This window comes from Cotesia typhae, unplaced genomic scaffold, assembly GCF_013202065.1.
Source record: "Cotesia typhae breed Kobodo isofemale line unplaced genomic scaffold, CoteBio_Ctyphae contig_65, whole genome shotgun sequence".
In the NCBI taxonomy this organism is placed as follows: Eukaryota; Metazoa; Arthropoda; class Insecta; order Hymenoptera; family Braconidae; genus Cotesia; species Cotesia typhae.
In genome coordinates, this window is record NW_027423762.1 from 1,473,883 (window position 1) to 1,487,872 (window position 13,990).

The 13,990-nt window shown below is 29.1% G+C and overlaps 1 protein-coding gene and 1 long non-coding RNA gene across 3 annotated transcripts in view; one reads left to right on the forward strand and one right to left on the reverse strand.

Annotated features, from left to right (window-relative positions):
* The window catches only part of Fur2 (furin-like protease 2), a 314,333-nt gene that overhangs the window by 3,511 nt on the left and 296,832 nt on the right, over positions 1-13,990 (forward strand). The window lies entirely within an intron of this gene.
* On the reverse strand, positions 3,633-4,957 carry LOC141532547 (uncharacterized). Its single transcript, XR_012480109.1, has 2 exons — positions 4,124-4,957; positions 3,633-3,751 (listed from the first exon to the last, which is right to left on the reverse strand). It is a non-coding gene; the product is annotated as an uncharacterized LOC141532547 (long non-coding RNA).

The following is a 13,990-nucleotide window of genomic DNA, read 5'->3' on the forward strand; positions in this document are numbered from 1 at the left end:
GTGGAAATTTTTATAAGCATTTTTTTATTGTAATTAATTTATTAAAAAAATTTTTAAAATTGACAGCTGACCGCTAACTTCAGTATTATTATTACTATATTAATCAACTGGTTGTACTCTCTTAGTCACCAATTTATACTAATATTCTATTCTTTTTTTTTCTATTCAATGAACATACTCTACTAAAAACATTTATCAAAAGAAAAAAAATTTTTGGTGCTTTTTAACTATCTCAAAATAGAGTTACTGATTCTTTTGTCTATTGTCTATGTCAAAATAAAAAAATTAAATATTGACGAAAACTCGATAGTAAATTTCGTAAGAGTTTACTTATTAGATTCCATAGTCGATTAATTAAAGAAGCTTTTTTTGATTTATTATTTATTAATATATAGAAACAGTTTTGAAGAACAAAATTACGTTGAATATTTTTTGTTGCCTACTGTACATTTTAACAAAATTGTTTTTGGTTGAATTTTTTAGCTTCCGTCGTTATCATTACAATTGCGATCACGTATATATTATTCATTTGATGACCGCAATGCACGTCAATATTATTTTTTAACTAATTTTTTTTTTTTATAGCTGGCGGATAAAGTTAGTTTTGTTGGAACAATCACAGTGGATAATCGAATAATTACAATTACAATTTACTGTTGTTACTGCTAAAATTATTATCTCTACAGACTAATTGCTATCTGAGTGGAAATAATTAATTAATAATCATAAAATGAAATTTTACTTTTAATAACGTTAATTTTATTGTTCATAAAAATTACATGATAAATTTATACGTTCATACATTTAATTATATTTCTTCGATATAGATCTATAATTACATCAATACAATGAATAGGAGTATAACTACTGTATTGAAAGAATGACTAGAAATCGGTTATACATATGTTTTTGCGTTATGAAACTAATTAAAGCTATTGTTAGAATATAATTTTTAATATTGACTACTGTAGTTGTCTCATTGCAAAATATAGTAAATAAACAACTTTCAAATCTGATTTTTTTCTTCAAAAATTTTTTATATTTCTTCTAATACTTACAACTCAGATTTTTTATCACGCAAAAGTGTATGTTTGATACTCCTCAATTAGACAAAAAAAAAAAAAAAATATTAAAATATTGCGTAGACAAAGATTTTTCAGTTAAGGAATTAGTTGATATTGAAAATTTAATTTATCAATTACTTGATAAAATAATATCAATATCAATATCAAGATCTGCCTTTATTATGATAAGTAAACTAATAAATAGCTTCATTTAAAAATTATAAAAATCATTTTAATCAATTCGACCAATTCTTGAGAAGAAAATACATTATTGATAATTACCGAGAGTATATATGTTCTTGTCAAGAAATTTTCTTAGGAAAAGTACTTTTTTTTTGTTAATGTAATGCAAGTGAGATTATAGAAATGTGAGAGTGTTGGGTTTAAGGGTCATGAACTTTAGAAAACAAAACATTTTTTGAAATTTTGGTTTAAAGATTTTATAATATACAATAAAATAATAAACCGTTATTACAAGGAAAAAGTTATGGTATCTGCAAGATTTACATCTATATGTGGTAAATAGCTCAACCCAATATTAAATGAAAGCAATAATTTCTTATAAGACGAAGTATATTCATAGGAATCCAGCCGAGAAAATGGTAAGAAATGAAAGAAAAAAACCTGACAGGGGTTTTACTAATTTTTCAGACAGTGATTACACACAAAGTTACTCATAAATTGATTTGTCGTACTTTAAAAAATGAAGGATCGTAATCTGGAGATAGAAAAGAATAAATACAGAAGCTAAAATTTTAGTAGACACATTTAAAATTTAACATCAAATTACTACAGTTATAGCTTTAAAAGTAATGAACTAAAGCTAAGGAAAAAATGATTAATGTAGCATAAATACTGAAATAAGAACTAATCATTTTTAAATTTGATTACACTGGAAGAAGAAGAAATAGTGAGTTTTAATTAATTATGATAAATTGCAATTTAATTATAGAAATGAATGACTTTAAAATATCTTAATACATAATTATGATATCAAGTGGATACAACTGAATTATTATTGTGTTTTTACTTATCATCAGTACAATAACAAATATTAACATATAAATTAATGCTATTATTGGAAATGGTACTACTGTGATATTTCTTTTTAAAGATAAAAATGCATTTATTCAACTAATAGAATATCCGTACAGTATAATTAAATTATAGCGTATGTCATAGTATAATTATTCATGTGTCAAAATATTTGTAGCGATGATTGTGTTTTTAGTGATTTGATCTAATCGTTTAGAAAACACATATACATAATGTATTTTTCAGTAATTTATGTACAATCTATATTTGTGTTTATTGACTTATAAATATTGTCGTTTATTATTATAGTCAAATTCTAGTATTGTATCAGAAATCATAAACGATATTTTGAATAACAAACAAAATTGACGTTTTTAATAAATATAGAAAAATCATTGAATCACAGTGAATAATATTATATGTAATAGGACTTTATTAAAATAATATATTTTGATCCAATTGTGTATTTAACAAGCTAAATATATTTCCCGTACAACAAGCTCTCATGCCGACTGTATATTAATTTAATTTAACGCTGACATGATTATCAATATTAGCAGAACAGCTTGTTTGACGTATGTGTGTGTGTGTGTGTGTGTGTGTGTGTGTGTGTGTGTGTGTGTGTGTGTGTGTGTGTGTGTGTGTGTGTGTGTGTGTGTGTGTGTGTGTGTGTGTGTGTGTGTGTGTGTGTGTGTGTGTGTGTGTGTGTGTGTGTGTGTGTGTGTGTGTGTGTGTGTGTGTGTGTGTGTGTGTGTGTGTGTGTGTGTGTGTGTGTGTGTGTGTGTGTGTGTGTGTGTGTGTGTGTGTGTGTGTGTGTGTGTGTGTGTGTGTGTGTGTGTGTGTGTGTGTGTGTGTGTGTGTGTGTGTGTGTGTGTGTGTGTGTGTGTGTGTGTGTCTTTTGTGCGCGCGCTGTTTTCACTAAAAGACTTTCGACTCTCAATTTCAATAACCTTTACAGAAGACTGAAAAATAATAAAATTTTCATTAACTTTTAATTACATAATAGATTAGGTATAAAAATAATGTTTTCATTTAGAATAATAATTTTAACTTCCCGCTAAGAAAATTGAAAATTTTCCAATAAAGGGAAGTTATTGATTTCAGTCCGATTTTCGAAAGGAGTTTTCATCGGATCTTCACGTTTTAAGGTCTCAGGAAGGCATTCTGACTATTCCCGTCGAGATATCCGGCCGTGTGTTATCCTGACATGGAAATAAAAATAATTTTTTTTATGTATTTTTTGAATTTTGGAGCTCGAAGTGCTAGAAAATCATTTAATTGGAAAATTTACGAGTTTTAATAAAGCTGGAAGTTCCAGGGATGGCCTGCCAGGTCAACCGTTTTTCAGATTTTTTTATATTGCTTATTTTCATTAAAGTAATGGGAATTTATTGAACAAATTGAAAATTATGTTAAGGGGGATAGCCACTGTGACGCTGGAAAAAATAGGCAATTTTCGGGAATTTTTTTTACTAGGATAATAAAGGAATTTGGGGATCGGGTTTTTTTGTTTTATAAAGTATATGTTGAGGATAATTCTCCTAAATTTTTATTCAAAAATATTTTGTTATCACAAAGTTATAAACATTTTTGTAGAGCACCAAAAAAATTTCCCCCTCCATTGCCGGTACTGTAACTCAAAAACGGATTATCTGAAACAAAAAAACCAAACGGCATTTTAATCTATAGGAATGTCGCTATCGTCGCACGTAGGGGATTTTGAAAATTTTGATTTGAGAAAAAATGGCGCCATATTGAAAATTTTTTCGTCTTTTTCCTCATTTTTTGGACTCAAACAGCCTTAAAAATCTTAAAAATTAAAATTTTCAAAATCCCCTACGTGCGACGATAGCCACTAAGTAGACGAATACGGGGAAACAAAAAAATTGAGAATCGGTTCATATTTACGAAAGTTACAGTACCGGAAAGTTTGAAAAAAGTCGTTTTGAGAAAAACGCGAGTAAAGTTTTAAGAAGATTCTCGCAACTTTAAAATCTAGTCTTTCACAAAATATTCATACTCACATCAAACTATCAAGTCCTGGGCCATATGAGGGTTCTTCCTCCTTATCTTTAGTATTGACCTTGACTTTTTTATTTTTTTACTGGCCGTTTCCATGCGGCTTTCAGCAGCTTTAACCCGAGTAGCGTCGCGCTCAGCGCAGTATGAGTAGAGTGTTGGTCCTACTTTAACATCGAGATTCTCTAATATCTTCAGAGTTGCTAGAGCCCCATCATTGAATGTAATTGTTGAAATATATAAAGCTATTTCAACAATAAGGGAACAAGAAGAATTTGTTTTTGGGGCGAGCTGCCACACTAATGCATTGAAGCTTTCATTATTATTTTGTGTAAACCCACCGACACATCGTTCCAATAACTCTGGATTCGATAGATCTTCATAAATCGGTATTAAAGCTTCCGCAATATCTGCAGGAAGTGGTGGTTTTCAACTAATGAGTCCAAAGTATTTGTTGCCACAGCTTTTTGAAATTGACACCACGAATTTGCACCTTCAGGACAAAGAAAATGCTGCGGATCTTCGGGTGATGAAAACTTGTGATAAAATGTTTGCCAAATAGCATTATACATCTCATCAACATCATTAGAATGACGTCTGATTGCTAAACCATAATACTTTGTAAATTCATTAATTGCTTTGTCCGTTAATCGACCTTTCCCACCTAAACTTTTCTGTGTATTTTCTTCTTTTCCTGTTTTTGTCTTCTTGTTAGTTCGTTGCTTCTTCAAAGCCCTTAGTCGACTGCCCATTCGTTTTTGCACGTGATTAATACATTCCTTTTTTTTATCTTCACCATGTCCCCATACGGTTTAGCATCACAAATATTTTTATACGTTTTAGTGTCACCATCACCTATATAGTTTACATACTTAACGTTATGTAATAACTCTGATCGCATAAACATCTCTTTTATTCCATCTACCTCCATTTGTCCAGAAGAATTTTCATGGTTTATTGGACAGTCTAGAGCATGGTCTTGCATAAATTGATCGTATTCAGCTGTTCCTTTTTTGAGCTCATTAGCGCACACATCTTACAATAACTGGATTTCATACTTACATCTACGATTTTGCCAGTGAAGTAACCAATTAGAGAAGATATACCAAATGAAGATTTAAACCCTCTTTTCTTCCAACTACCGTCACCGGAGACAGAAATTCCAGGAATGTCATTGGATTTTAAATGCTTGCAGGTTTCTTGGATTTCTTCTTTAGCAGCTTTTTTCAACACTAAATCACAACAGTTTCTAGCTGCATTTCTGATTTGTGTGACCAGACGATCGTAAAAGCTATGGAACATTGGTCGTGGTAAATCCATGAAAGCACAAAATCTTTCAGCTCCAGATAACCCAATACTAATTATCCGCATTGCAAAGATGAAACGGCGATTAATTTCATACGCATTCTTGATGAGTGGACATGAATTTATCAAAACTGGATCACATTTTTGCAATTCACAACTAGTTTAAAACCTAATCCTCGAATACTTGTCTCAGTAAAGTTTACATCACCACCACACTTTTTACACGATACACAGCCACTTAGTAAATTAAATATCGAAAAAAATTTATAATTTTGTAGCTAATACTCGAATCAATTGTACAATCAGATTTTTGTGATAATTTCCTCTTGGAAGCACTATCACGTCGTTGAGAGCCAGTATTTTTTCAGTTTCATATCTGTTGAGCGGTCGATTAAATTTTTTCCTGTCGTTTGGCAGTTTTCTTTCGTTTTTAATAACTTTACTTTGTTTACGATCCATTATTTAACAAATTTTTTTGTTAAATAAACAAAAAAAAAAGATCAGAAGATTTAAAAAAATAAGTAAGTAAACAATAACGAGTACACTAAGAAACTCAATAAATTAAAGAACGAGTGTGTATTCATACAAAACAACTAAACTATGAGGTACAGTATCTCAACAATAAGAAAAAATATACGTTAAAAGTCAAATAATTGTAACGGTTGACAATCGTGAGGGAAAACAATCGCCAACCCGTACGAATCAAAGACGGAGCGAGCAAGCGACGTTTTCGTCGAAGCGCCGCGCGTAAAACGGTCAATCGACGCGCTCTTATAAAAATGACTATAACTCGAAAACTATTCGGAATTTTTCTATAAAATTTGAAATACATAATTTTGAATATATAAACTTCAGTTTAATGAAAAAAAAAAAAAAATTTTTTTTCCGAAATTTTACAGTGGCTATCCCCCTTAAAGTTTATATTTCATTATTGCGTATATTTTCGATTGTATTGTCTCATTATAATTATTTCTACCTCATGGGTGTCCGGAGTTATTTTTATTAGTGCAATATATTTTATTGTGTTGCATATACAATAGATTTTATTTAATTAATATTTTACAAATTATAATACCATACGAATTATTTTAATATGTTTTTATACGTTGTATTGTCTTATGAATCTATATTATTAAAACTCTAGTTGTCATTCCGACACTTTTGAATTTTTATTTTATTTATGTCCGTGGAAATTGATAAAATAAAATGAAATCTCGAAAACAAAGTTTTAATGAGAACTAAAAAAATTTATAAAATAAAATATGAACATATCTGTAGTAGTTAAAAAGTTACAAAGTCCCGAACTCAAAGTCACTTTTGATGTTGTCATGCATAATATAAAAAAAAATGTGATGATGTAATATCAACTTTTTATCGATAAATTTTCTAATATATTAAAGATACTCATCGTGTGTTGAACGTATGCGGTTTAATAACTATATATTAACTTATTCTTATAAAAGTAAAAGTAAACACTCACTTCTACTCATTTATTTTTTTTTTATTTAGAGAGCACTGATTATATAATATATCCTAATGGATCAAAGATATGTAGAATCATTTACAAATTCAAGTTTTGATTCTTTCTTCTCTTACTCTTTTTAAATATATGTATTTATAAATTTTTAGTTAAGATGACAAGGTTCTGGATAAATAATTCGTGAAGTCAGAGAACCGGTTGTTTTCAAAATAATTTTCTTGGATCAATAATATCAGAATTATTGTATATAAAACGATATTGAGGTAGGATAAAGCGATAATAAGTAGGAAAGAAATGTAATTTCGATACATTGAAAGTAGTGTACAACCTTAAACGTTCTGTATTATTATACAGACGCATGAGGGACGTTTCCTTTACAAGAAGTTAAAAAATTGATATTAAATTGATACCACAGTGATACAATTTTTAAATTACCGTAATTCTGAAATTATAGAACTATTGAGATACAATTTTAGTATGACGAATAGTTTAATTTTTAAACCATCGATTCGAGCTCGATGTGTCATTTAGGAGATTCCAACTGTATGGACATATCAGGCCAATTAAAAAATTTTTCCACTGGTCGGTATATCCGTTTGTAATTTTTACAGTAACTAATAAACAAGCTGGTGAAAAAAAAAGTATCCATAATTAAAAGAACTAAACAAGGCTTAGTAACAAACAAAATTAACTTAAATCTTGACATAGTAAATTTTTTTTTAGGATTAAGTAGTAGTTTTAAATGGTGATTGCTTGTGTTCTCACAAGAATGTTCACTCAATCGTTTCTTCCCAGTCGATTAGAAGTTTTGCAGTTCTATTCATGCCCCTTTGGCTTTTCTTTAGTGTTTTCAAACAGCATCTCCTTTCTCGTTCTTTCTTACACACTATTTTTACTCTTTCAACCTTTTTTTATTTTCTTAAACTATACTACCACTACTTCTACTACTACTACTACTACTTCTACTACTAGTAATACTACTACTACTACTACTACTACTACTATTACTATTATTATTATTACTATTACTAGAGTATACTAGTGAGCTGTATCGTTCTAAAAGTCAAAAGTTTATTTACAATTCTTATTCAACTTTCGGTGGTTTTCTGCTGTGTATTTTCACCAAGATCGATCTTTTAAATTTTTCTTTTCTTTGTAAGCAGAAAAACTTTGCAGTGGGAATTTTATATCAGGTTTTCTCATGGTTAACAGTAGAAGTAGTAGTAGCCTGTAAAAGAAAGAATGATAGAAAGAGAAAAACTAAAGAAGAAGAAGAAGAAGAAGAAGAAATGAAAGAGTTAGTATAGTTAAATTAAAGTTAAGAAAGAACGCGAAAGGTATGAATAATGCTCGATTTAAAGTTTGATTGGAATTGCTGTCGGACACGCAATAGAATCTTTGATTTTACTTTCTATTTATTCCTCCCCTCTTATTTGATTCTACTATTTTTAAGAATATTCAATGTTTACAAAAAAAGTTTATAGAAGAGGAGCTGGATCGGAAAAATGTCGTGGGTATAAAGTGATAAGTTGAAGAGATTACTCGTGTATGTAAACAACAGTCAAGAGCGAAAGAAACATCTATGAAAATTCGATCAGAATTTCTTTTTTCGTTGATAGTAAATTCGGAGATTTTTATAGAATAAAAAGAAAAAAAATTAGGAAAACGGTTGATTCTAAGGCCACCCCTGCAACTTCCCGCCAAATTGTTACCTAAGCGCTCAAAAATTCATATTACTTTTTTGAGATCTTTGAGCTTAAAAATATAATTTCCGTATCATTTTGAGCTTTCCGAGCTTAAAAGTCTGATGTAAGTTTAACACAACACTCTTTTTTGAATTTTCGAATCCCAATTACTTTTGAATGAATGGACCGACTGACGTCATCGCGGAATCATCGCGGAAACGGTCAGGGAAGCTTCTTAAGGCATCAAAACGTGGAGATCTGATGAAAACTCGAAGGAGTGAAACCAATAACTTCTCTATTTTTTTGAAAATTTTCTATTTTCTTAGCGGGAAGTTGAAAAGAATAGGAGACTGTATTACCGGCGGTCATTTAGCTACATCGTAATTTAGCACGCTCGCGCGTGCCACCAATCTCAGTTACTGTTGCTTTGTTACTGACTGCATGATTAAACGTATACAATTAACTTTTTTTTTTTTCATTAATTTTTTTCGCGAACATGATAAACTGCAAAAGGTTTATTTTTGTGATTTCTAATTCAGAATCTTTGCCCTTTAATACAATACCGATATTAATCGGGCTTTACGGTAATATATATAAGTTATTTGATGAAAATACACGGTGTCTCAGCGACTCTCGTGTAATTTCATTATTTATTTAAAAAACGCGGGGGAGTTGACTTTTTTTATTATTATTTTCGTAATCTACGGATTTTTTTAGAAAAAATGGAACAATAAAATTCCACTAGCCAGTTAGTTTCTACAACGGGTAAGAGTAAAGTCAGTGGACTAACGTCTTAATTGAATAACGTCTTAACCAACATTTATTCCGCAATGTTGTAGATAGCTTATTTGAGTCCTCAAATTAGTGTACTAGAAATTTAAAAATTGACCAATAAGGAATCAAAGACCATTTAATTTGATAAAAAACAAGAGTATTTTAACTGTTACCTAATTTTTTTGTTAAGCATTGTCGAGTAGACGTCAACGGGTGAACTTTGAACATTTTTAGAAAAATTTGAAATCAGACTTTCCGTATTGTTTTATTTCAAAAAGTTACAGTACATGTATGCATAATATATTATATTTTATAGTATTCGTAAAAGAATAAAACCACTTCTTTATCAATGTTAGACCTTTTTTTGTTGTTTTGTAATCTTTCTCAAGTTTCGCCGTTAAAAAACTCTCCGCAATTATACTTCACATAATTATTACATGCTTTTGTATTATTTTTCTTTTTCGTACACTTTATATTTCAATTCGAAATATTTTTCATAGAATAACATTATAAAGCAAAAAATATATGAAAATGCACAAATTAATAAAAATACTCAGTGTTGGTAAGCGTGGTCATTTTAAGCGAAAAATGTAAATGAAAACGTTCAATGTATAGTCGGAATAGAACAAGTATATTTGTTACATTGAACAGCTTTTACTGTAAAACCACACATAGCTCTCTATATTAGTTGCCACATAATAATTATTGGATTAATACTGAAACTTTTTTAACGTTCAAATTAAATGAACCAAGTAATATCATATCAATAAATGTGAATTAAAATAATTAAATTTAGTAATTATTGACAAATTCTGAATTATTTATCAACTGATTTTCAATTAAACATTAATTCGTTTGTTTTTTCAGTTGATATATTCTCAATAAGAAACAAACAATATAAAAATAAAAGCTTTGTATAAACTTAGTGTGTTTTAAAGACTTTTAAATTTCGACTCGGGTTATTTGATCCTTTTTACCTCAAAAGTTGCAGTAAAAAGCGTTTTTTTTTTTTTTAATTTTTAATTTTTATTAATTTCTCTATACGTTTAGTACCACCAAAAAACCTAGTATCCATCTACTTACGCTTTTACAATCTACATATCAAAAGTTTCTTACATTTTGAATGCGTTTTTGTGAATATGTGTTACATATTGCAAAGTAAAAGTTATAATATCAACCTGTTGTTTGAATAATAGTTAACTTTTATGGTTACTTCGTAATTGAAATTTCTTTTGTCTACTACAACAGTTTTACACTTTGGTAATTGGAAACTATATATGTTTTCCCATTCCGTCGATCGAAGCATTTACTTCAATCACTTAACTTTACTTGTAATGAATTTCAAACTTCATATAAGTTTTCAAGACAATTTGGTTTCGATTACACAAACTTTCAAACAGTTAGCACGTAAAGTAAAATGCATAAGTACGGTAAAAACGAATTGAATGAGAAAATAAATGATAAATTCATATTCCTATTTTATAAAAATAGATAATATTGAAGCATACATCAGTGGATGTCCACTCAATACTTCTAGATCGCTTAATTATTTCAATTCAGCTACAGTGTTTAATGTCGCTAATGTAGATACAAAAGCAATTTTTTTTTGGAGTGAAAATGAATAAAAGGATAAATAAATAGAAATATAGCTCTAAAAAATTTGGCAGAAATAACAACCAAAATATACGCAATCAATTAATTAAAAATCTTTAACTCAAAATCTCAACCACAATTAACAAGTAATAATGTCTGACAATTTAATTTTCTTTTTCCTTACATTTTTCATAATTGTGGACGAACAAAATCAGAGACTGGTGGGAGTAGAGAATTAGACACCCATTAGTATTAATGGAATAGTATTTTGTTCTATTCATAAAAGAATGAGAATACAATAAAAAGTGGTGTATTAAAATAAATATTAATACAAAATTTAAAAGTCTCTTCTACATTCGATGTAAATCCTTTACGAAAATTGTTTGATGTATCGATCAATATTATTTGACTTTACATTAATGACATTAAAGAAAAAAAAAAATTTTTTTTTTTTATATTATACAGAAAAAGTGTTCATCATAATGGAGAGAAACATCTAATAGCATAGCAAATATGATACACAATAGAATATAGCTTATTATTTGAAACATTTCAAGTAAATTAAGGATAAATTAAAACTTCACCGTGAACCCTGTGTTGCTTTAACACACATGAAGTGTATACGATTTTTAAGGCCGTAAACGAATTAATTTTTTGTTATCACTTTTTTTACGTCTTATAGTGTTTAAAAGATATAGTTTGCTTTCGGCGTCAAAGCATAGTGTACACTTGATACATAATAAAATAACTGCATTGATTTTGGAGTAAATTTATACACTGATAAAAAAACTATCTCCATTGAAGAAAAATATTCAAGAAATTGATCCAAGAAAATTATTTTGAAGAAAAATAGTTGTCTTACTTCAAGAAATTCTTGTCTTGAATTCAAGACTATTTTATCTTTGATCGATATAAGTGAATTCTTTATTCAAAAACGATTCTCTTCAATAAAGAACAACTAGAATTTAACTTTGCGTACCCCGACTAGAAATTTTAATGTAAGACCTATTGGGTCCTCATTGGGCTGCCTAATAGGGACCCCAAATAGGGATGTCACGCAAAGTCCTATGTGGCCCCCCTCATTGGGCAATTCCTCTCAGGCCCCAAAAGGGAAACCCCCATCAGAACCCAATCCAAATTTTTAAAGAAAAAATATTATGATCTTCGAAAAGATTAAAAATAATATAGGAATAGATACGCATGTTATGTTACTCATTAGTCTATTTAATTTGAATTGAAACGAAATCATTGGTCGGAAAAATCCTTGTCGAGAGTTGGGCTCGAACTTGCGTCCTTAGGGTCCTTAATCGTTCACGTTACCGCTGGTCCAAGCAGGAATGTTGATTAATTCAATCGGTTAACTGACATATTATTCATGCTATGCTCAAGCTTTTACAAATTGTTTTTTTTATTTATTCACTTTTCTGGCGTGAAAATACAATTTTTGTATAAATTAAATAGAAAATTTTAAAATAAAAAAAAAAAACTTGACTGAAAAATCCAAAAAAATTGAAAGAATCAAAAATAAAATTCCTTAAAACTGTCCGATTTGATTTGGGATCCTCGTTATGCTAACATAAAGAACTTTTACTTTCAAGATTAAAATTTTGTTGAAATGCATATTATTTAAAAAATTTTTTTATATGGATAAAAATTTAATTATGAAAAATACCGATAATGAAAATTTGTTTTCAATTAAAATTTCTTTTCATACTGAGAAAAAAAATTTGGAGTATGAATTTTGTTTCAGCAACATTAAAATGTATTTCAGTCTAAAAACTCAGTATTTGGATTTAATCAGCACAGAAAGAAAAATTTCTTGACTGGAGAACAAAATTCTTGGCTCAAGAAAATTTTTGGGTACCAAAAAGAAGACCGAAGCTTGTTGCTCGAAGTAAAATTTTTTCTCGAAATTCTATTCTTGGTGGAAGTAATTTTTTATTAATTCAAATCATCATAAATACTTGATACAAAAAATTTTTATCGTTGATCAAGATTTTTAGATACCTTAGGGAAACAGCGCCACCTAATTCAGCTGAGAAAAAAATCTTCCCATTTGACATGTTAATCAATAAAAATATTAATGAAAATTTACTTCTATCAAGAACTAAATTTTTTGTAGCAAGAGGCAAAATTTTCTTAAAACAAGATTTTTTTGACTTAAATAAATTTTTTTGGATCTAGATATGTATTTCTTGAAGCAAGGGAATTAATTTTGTTGGAATTCTTAACAAATAATTTTTATTTTTATTTCTAATTAATTCATGACAAATATATTCTAATAATATAAGCTCACACATCTTTGGGCGATTAATTTTTTATATAAATAAACTACTGCCTAAATTTAAAGATTATTTCTTCATGTATCTACTCACAGTTTGGGTTAACTTAATTGGGTTCTACTACGAGCCCAGTTAGGAAAACCCATCGATGCAATATTTACATTACGTTGAGAAAATCATCTTCGGTCCCATACAGGTCTCACTTGGGAGAACTTAGCAATTTTATTTTTATTTTTCGTTGGGTTATCCCTCTTAAGTTCCACCCAGGACCCTTAGGGTGATTCAAAAAAAAAGAATATTTTTTTTTTCGTTTGGTACTCTGAAAAATAGGTTCCTAGACACCTCTAAGAAAGCCTCTCCAAGCATGAGTTCTTAATTGTAACGGGAAGGTCCTCCTTCTTACAGTTTTCTATTTTTTCTTATTATCAGATAGAAAAATTTATATCTCGCTTCCAACTACTTGAAAAAATATCTTGTTCCTTAGATTTTGTAGGAAATTGAATGCTCTACAAAAAAGGTCTCTTACGATTTTTTCGTAAACCCAACCGTTTAAAAGATATTAACGGTTAAAGTTTGATTATTTTTGGGAAAATTTTTTATTTCTTATGAATTTTATAACTCAATGAAAAAAATCATTATGAATGATGAAACTCATAGTTTTGTAGGAAATTTACTGCTCTATAAAAATGGTCTCTTATGATTTTTCGATCAAGTTGAGCGTTTACGAGATATTCATCGTCAAACATCAATGCA